Source organism: Cebus imitator, unplaced genomic scaffold (genome assembly GCF_001604975.1).
Source record: "Cebus imitator isolate Cc_AM_T3 unplaced genomic scaffold, Cebus_imitator-1.0 Scaffold159, whole genome shotgun sequence".
Taxonomy (NCBI): Eukaryota; Metazoa; Chordata; class Mammalia; order Primates; family Cebidae; genus Cebus; species Cebus imitator.
The window spans coordinates 1,872,983-1,881,257 of NW_016107474.1; positions in this window are offsets into that span (position 1 = coordinate 1,872,983).

The window sequence follows — 8,275 nt, forward strand, 5'->3', positions numbered from 1 at the left end:
AGCTCCTGTTCCTCCCGTCCCCCCAGCTAACTCCCCACCTCTCTCAGCTGTTTCTAAGTTGTCTGGACACCCTCTCTGGTTAAATCTCCCTTAACTTATTCCTCTTCCTCTCAGTTCTCTCTGGATCCTGAGTATACAGGTTCAAACCAAGAATTTGCCAATTCCCTGCTGGGTGACCTGGAGCAAATTTCTTAACCTCTCTGTGACTTAATTTTTTTTTTTTGTCTGTAACCTGAAGATGATAACACCTATCTATTGATTTGTTGTGAATTTATCCATTTACATTGATAAGCTCTTAGAAGGGTGCCTGTCGTAAAGTGAGTTCTACTCAAGTGCTTGCTGTTACTATGATTATCTTTTTTTTTTTTTTTTTTTCTTTGAGACAGTCTCACTCTGTTGGTCAGGCTGGAGTGCAGTGGTGAGATCTTGGCTCACTGCAGCCTCCATCCCCTGGGTTCGATCAATTCTTGATCCTCAGCCTCTTGAGTAGCTGGATTACTGTTGCCTGCCACCATACCCAGTTAATATTTGTGTTTTTAGTAGAGATGGGGTTTCCCCATGTTGGCCAGGCTGGGCTTGAACTCCTGGCCTCAAGTGATGTGCCCTCATCTGCCTCCCAAAGTGCTGGACTTACAGGTATGAGCCACTGTGCCCAGCCATGATGACCATGATGACCATTTTTTTTTTTTTTAAAAGAAGCCTTTAGTGACCTAGTGCAGATTCCTCATTTTACGTATAGAGGAACTGAGACCCAGCGGAGGGGAGAGCCCCACCTGCGCCCTCGCAGCCAGTGGACAGCAGTGCCAGGCTCCGTGTGGACTCGCAGTCCAGTGCTTTCTCCACAGCTCCGTGCCTTCTGTCACATGGTCACTTTGCCCTGGTTGTAGGATCTTTCCCTCAGCCCAGTGTTCAGCCCCGTCAGCCCCTTCCTCAGGGTGTCCACTGAGCCTTTGTGAAGTCCCAGACACCCTTTGGCTTAGTGCCACTGTCTTCTAGTCCCCAGGGTCCCTCCCTGGTATGGACACTTGACCTCAGCTAATCAGGGACAGTAACCAGCTCCCATCTTCCCGGCATCCTGGAAGTCTGGAACTCGAGGCATATGTAGAAATGTCCTACGCAGACTCTCTTCTGAGTGTGTCTTCTGCCACATTTTTCTGATCAAGGGATGAGCCACAGTGACCAGGTGTGAGTTTCTTATGGCTGCGGTAACAAATAACACCAACGTAGAAGCTTAAAACAATGCAATTCATTATCTTACAGTTCTGGAGGCCAGAAGTCTAAAAGCGGTCTCATAGGGATAAGTCAAGGTGTTGGCAGAACTAGGATTTTTCTGGAGCCTCTAGGGGAGGATGCGTTTCCGTGCCCTCTCCAGCTCCTAGAGGCCTCCTGCATCCCTTGACTTGTGGCCTCTTTTGCTATGCAAAGGAACATATTTCCATATTTACAGGTTGCACGGGCATCTTTGCTGAGCTGACTGGGGGAGGGATGTTGGGGGGCATTATTCTGCCTATCACAGATGACATTTATATCCACTACACCTGCTCCTCCTGGCCCCAGCCAATCAGATAGGACCAAGATATTCTTTGTCCAATCAGGCAAGGGAAGTACACCTACCCCAAGAGGGCTTCACCCATAGGCTGAGATGAACCAATCAAATTTGCTCTCTCTCTTTCCTGGGAATTTGGACCCAAAGACACGGAGACTTTGGCATGGGTAGCGAATGCTGGCTTGGTAAGATCATCTAGAAGTGGGGCTGGTGGCTGCACTGGGCTGTGGGTGAGGAGGAGTAGCACAGGAAGCCACAGGAGGAAGAAGATTTCCCATCCACCCAGAGTTCATTTCTGTAAAGCCCATAGAACTTGGCCCTGCTCTACCTAATATGTCACCTCACCCATCATCATCATCAAAATTAGATTGAGCATATCTCTCTGCACTGTTTTGGTAGAAGGAAGTCCCCAACTCCCCAGATTGGTGTATGTGATCATATCTAGCTCTTACCTTCTTAGATGTCGCCAAGGCCTGGCTCTTTCTTGAAATGTCCTTCAAAAGATGGAGTTGTGTTTGTCCTGCAAAATGGAGCAAGAAAAGGGGAAGCCCTGTGGGAGGCAGAATATTGGCCTCTGAAAGATGTCTGTGTCCTAGTTCCTAAACTTGCACGTGTGTTACTTGACATGGGGAAGGGGAATTAAGGTTGTAGATGGATTAAGGGTGCTCATCAGCTGATCTTATGTAGTGAGAGTATCTTGAATTCACCAGGTGGGTCCAATATCATGGGTCCTTAAATGTGGAAGAGGGAGGCAGAAGAGAAAGGTGGGGAGGAGAGGGGAAGGAGGTGGGGTGGGGAGAGAAAAGGGGGGATGGGGAAGGGAGGGGAGGGGGAGGGAGAGGGGAAGGGGAAAGAGGTGATGTGAGAAGCAGAGAGAGAGAGGTGACGTGATGTGATGTGTTGTGAGAAGCATGCGATCAGACACTGCTGGCTTTGAAGATGGAGGAAGGGGCCATGAGCCAGGGAATGCAGGTGACCTCTAAAAGCTGGAAAAGACAATGAATACATTCTCCCTTGGAGCCTCCAGGAAAGAACACAGCCCTGAAGATACTTTGGTTTTAGCACCATAAGACTCATTTTAGACTTGCCTCCGAACTGTAAGATATTAAATTTGCATTATTTTAAGCTACTAAGTGTATGGCTTTTGTTATGGCAGCAATGGCTAATTAATACAAGCCCTGCCTGAAGGAGGGGACGGGCCAGCCACACACCGTCAGGGATATTTGCAATTTGTTGAGGATAAGGTCCTGCCTTGTCTATCCAGCCAGGCCACTCAGCATGCGCTTGCAGAAGTTAGGACCTCCCTCCAAGGGACAGACGTTGCTTGAACATCTACTGTCTTAGCTGTGTGACCTCAGGCAAGTCGCCTTTCCTCTCTGTGCCTCAGGGCAGTGGAGGTAGCAATAGTCCTCGCCTCTCAGGGTTATTGTAAGGAGCAGATGAGTGCATGCATGTCAAGTCTTCATTTCAGTGTCCAGCACACGCACGTGCTCAGGAAGTGTAAGCCATTCTTATTTTCATCCTCTTCACTGCTGTGTTATTACAGGGGCTGAAAGTCTGATAACGGCATGAGAGGACCTGGAGTTGATGATATCCCAGGCTGCCGTGAGCATGCAGAGCGTGCTTGTAACGCCTGCGTGATGTTAATTGGTAATAGCTGACTTTCTGGGAGAAGAAAAAAGCTCCTGAGATATGGTGTTTGCCAGTTGCTGTGGCATAAGTACTACCCCTGCCATGAGCAGTGTCGAGCTAACAACAGCATCACTGAATGGGGAGCTGGGAAGAGGTGCTAAGGACCAGCTCTTGCAGGCCTGTGCCTCTTGCTCTCCAGGAATGTCAGCGGAGGCTCCTGAAAATGGAAACCCTGGTTAATTAAACCTTGAGGGGTGAGCAGCAGCTGGCAAGGTGGAGAAGCAGGTACTGGCAGAAGGGGCAGGATGGGTCAAGGCAGACGGGTTGGAGAACACCACGCTTCTGGGAAGCAGATATGGATTCAGCAAAGCCAGAGAGTTGGTTATAAAGTAGTGGGTTCCAGGAAGAAGGGCAGAGAGGCAGGTGGGCATCAGCAAATGAAGGGCCTTCTCCACTTGGCTGAGGAGCGTGGACTTCATATGGTGGAAACAGGCACGGGGAACCACTAGTGAATTTAAAGCTGTGATTCTCTACCCTGGAACATGCTAGAATCACTTGGGGAGCTTTAAAAAAATCTCCAATGACAGGCCCACATCTTTTTTTTTTTTTTTTTTTTTTAGACAGAGTCTCACTCTGTTGTCCAGGCTGGAGTGCGGTGGTGTGATCTTGGCTCACTGAAACCTCCCTTTCCCAGGTTCAAGGGATTCTCTTGCCTCAGCCTCCAGAGTAGCTGGGACTACAGGTGCATGCCAGCACACCCAGCTAATTTTGGTATTTTTAGTAGAGACGGGGTTTCACCATGTTGGCCAGGGTGATCTCTGTCTCTTGACTTCCTGATCTGTCTGCCTCAGCCTCCTAAAGTGTTGGGCGTGAGTCACCACGCCCGGCCTTGGGCCACGTGGTGATTAACTCAATCAGAACCTCAGGGTTTGGGGCCTAACTTAGAGGGTGGCTTTGAAATCTCCTTGGGATTCTGCTGCACAGTCAGAGTTGGGCACGGGTTGCTTTAAATTAGGAGGAGCATGATCAGACAGGCATTTTCCAGAGCTCGCTTGAGCTGCTCGCATATTGTTGGAGGCAGTGTAAATGGGTGCAGTCCTTTTAAACGGCAGTTTGGCACGATTGATCAAGAAATGCAGACCTCCTCTGACCTGCAGTCACAGGTCTAGGATTTTATTTTGCAGCTAAACTTGCTCATGTGTGCAGACATGTGTATCAAGATATCCACTACAGTGCTGCTTGTGACAGCAGTGGATTGGAAATGACCAAAATAGCCCTCATTAAGGGACTGGCTAATAAATAATGGTCATAAAGGCAAGAGAAAACTTTGCAGCTATTCAAAAGAATCAGGAGAATCTACTTATACGCCGCCATCAAGGCCCAGCAAGAGACACACAGAGCGAGCAGCGGAACAGACCTCACGGAAGGCACCAGCCTGCGTCCAGATAGACAGGGGTAGGGTGTGTGTTTATGCCATTTCTGAAAAATGGTTAAGAAATTAGACATGGTGGTTGCCTCTGGGGAGGGAACCTGAGGGGCTTGGGAGAAGAGGTGAGGAGGAAATTTCCTTTTCTCTCTATGTATCATTTTATGTTGTTTAAGTAAAATTAAAAGGCATCCTGAGAAGGAGACAGCTTGGAAGAAAAAGATGATGTATCAGGCCTGGCTGGAGGCGATGAGAGTGTGCGTAATGGCCCATCTGTGCGGTCCGAGGGTTGGGAGGGTGGCACAGGAGAGAATAAGCAGCAGGGTGTAGACGGTGCCGCGTAGACAGCAGCAGCTGGAGGGGCCCTGACCTGCCCTCAGCTGTTTCAGCTTCGGTTACACCCCATCAGCGGCAATTAGGGTTTTTCTGTTTGTTTTTGGCTTTTGTTTTGGAGACAGCCTTACCCTGTCGCCCAGGTATGATGTCCGTTTACCGCAGCCTCTGCCGCCCATTACAAGCACCCGCCACCATGCCTGGCTAATTTTTGTATTTTTAGTGGAAACAGGGTTTTGCCATGTTGGCCAGGCTGGTCTCGAACTCCTGACCTCAGGTGATGCACCTGCCTCGGCCTCCCAAAGTGCTGGGGTTTCAGGTGTGAGCCACTGGACCCGGCATACATCGGGGGCAATTGATTCCCACTCAAGGCCTCAGACTCCACTGGAGTAACATGAGCACAGCCCTCCAGATCCCAGTTCATTCAGAATGGACTCACTGGGGAAGCTCAGTCAGCTCAGTAATTTTCATTATGCACTTGAAGTAAAAGCACACTCAGATCATTTACCACTGAGTCCCCAAGTCAGGATGCCTCTAGGAGCTGGGGAAGTGACACAGGCAGGCTGGGGTGGGGCTTGGCAAAGCGGGGAGCACAAATTCCCAACTCATTTTTTTCCATCTGGAAAGAAGAGATATTATCCTGATTTTTATGCTAAATCTTTCAATTTTTTTTTTTTTTTTTTTTTTTTTTTATTTTGGTATTTTTTTTTTTTTTTTTTTTTGGTGAGACAGGGGCTCACTCTGTCACCCCAGGCTGGAGTGCAGTGATGTGATCTTGGCTTACTGTAAACTCCACCCCCGAGACTCAAGCAATCCTCCCATCTCGGCCACCGGAGTAGGTGGGACTAAAGGTTCATGCCACCATGCCCAGCTATTTTTTTCTGTGTTTTTAGTAGAGACAGGTTTCATCATGTTGGCCAGGCTGGTCTCAGACTCCTGGACTCAAGTGATCCACCTGCCTTGACCTCCCAAAGTGCTAGGATTACAAGTGTGAGCTACCATGCCCTGACTAAATCTCTCAAATTCTAAATGTTGCCAACCAACTCCAAAATTTATAAGGCACCATGGAGCTGAACATGTGTGTTTCTGGTGACCCAACAATTCCGCTCCTACATAGATGCCCATGAGAGACATGCAGGTATGCTCACCACTTAGGACCTTTGCCACAGTGCTGTTTCTAACAGCCGCAAATTGAAATGCCCACTAACAGGAGAGTGGACAAATCAATCATAGCAGAGCTGAACCATGGAATATTGTCACACAGCAATGAGAATGTGTGCACCATGGCCACGTGCAGCAATGCAGAAGCATCTCATAGTCAGCATGGTGAGTGGAAGATGCCAGACCCAGAAAGAGCACAGACAACATGATTCCCTGTATGGAAAGTTGAGAACCGGGCAACACTACTCCACCGTGATGCAAGTCAGGAAGATGATTCCCTGTGGGAGGGCGTGGTGACTGGGAGGGACACAGGACAGGGGGCAGGGGGCTGAGCGTGTTGTTTTTGATCTGGGGGCTGACGACACAGTGTTTGGTTTGTACAACTGACTTGTGCACTTTAGTATGTAATATTTCAATTCAAAAGTTGTTGTTTTGTTTTTAAACAAGTGCAGCTGTGGTGGGTCGAATAAGACCTATCAGTGGGCCGATTCAGGCTTGGCGGCAGGTTAGGACCAGGTATCACAGTGAGTGGCTTCCCAGCGGCTGGGCTTTTGAAGGTGCTTGAGCCCCCGCAGCCGCATTTTTTAAATCAGTCAGTGCTGAAGCCTGCAGCTCCACCCAGCTCTGTATCTACACCTTCACCTGTGACTGCCCTTCTTCCTCCTCTGCCTCCCTCGCTGCTGGAATGCTGAGGTCCTGAGGATGGAGGAAAGGCAGAGATCAAGGTTGGCCCTGCTATCCTCTGCCCATGTTGTCTTCCTTTTCTGGGAAGGAAGAGGGAATTGGTTGGACCATTTGCAGTCACTTAAGCTTTCTGTTTAAAAATATAATAAAAAATATTGCTCAGGATGTCATTATCCCCATTGAAAGATGAGAGCTCTTTCTGGAAGCAAGTCTGCCTGCGGGGCAATTGTGGGTAGTCAGGGACAGTCACTGCTACAAAGGGATGTGTAGTTGAGTGAAAACTTTAAATGCCGGGCAGCTGAAGCTTCTCGCAGCGGCAGAGAGCAAGGTGACTCTCTAAGGAGACCTGATATTCTTAGATTCTGAGTGGAGGGTTACCAAGCACATCAAGGGCTAGGGTCTCGGCCCCCCCGCAAATCCTATTATCTATTTATTATGAAACGTTTTTAAGCAAGTGGGAAAATTACAAGACAAGGGCAATGAATATCTCTATTCAATGTCCAGACTCACAATTATTAGCACTTTGCCGTATTGGCTTTATACATGCATATACATACACACGCACACGCGCGCGCGCGCGCGCACACACACGCACACATATTCTTCTCAAGGTGTTTCAAAGTAAGTTGCAGACACTGATATTTTACCCTTGAATTCTTCCCCATGGATCTTCAGAAAAATAAGAATAGCTTTCTACATAACCACAAAATCCTTATCAAGTTGAACACAATGAACAATAATTCCCTAATACCATCTCATACCACCCCATATTCAAATTTCCTTGTCTCCAAAAGGTCTCTTATGGTTGTTTTTATTTAAAAAAAAAAAAGCCTAAGATCCAGTTAAGGATGAATTGAGGGTTACGTTTCTTTGCTCATTTAATCTCAAATGCTCCTCTGTTCTTTCCAGCACCTTCTTTTGTCCCCACTGTGACACTGACTTTTTAAAGAGATCAGGCCAGTTGTCTGGTAGACAACTGGTAGGCCTCTGTCTGGATTTATCCATGTATTGCCAGCTGTCCCTGTGTCCCCTCTGTGTCTGGAAATGAGGTCTGAAGTGTTGCCCGCCCTTGATTTCAGCAGTTTTGGCAGGAAGCCTTCCTAGGTGGAGACGCTGGGAGCTCAGTGTGCCAGGCCGTCTGCCCCGGGTGGGGCTGGGTGCCTGGATGGGTTAGGTGCTCACAGCAGATGTCTCCACTGCAAGGGGATGCCTTCTCTTTGCTGTTAGCGAGTATGCAGGGGGTGATATTTGGCCCTAGGTCTTGTGATTCTTTGGTCCTGTGGAGGAGAAGCTACAGGAGCTCAGGGGTTTTGAACGTGGATTAGGAGTGCTAATGTGTCCTGTACAGGAGGCCGGCTCCCAGTGCCCAGGGTCAAGAGACAACACATCCCTTTGTTTCTCCTTTGCCAGGCTGAGGTGTCAAGAATGGCCAGCGCAGCATCGCTGTCACCTCCTATGGCCCCATGCTTTGTGTGTACTCATCACTCTTCTTT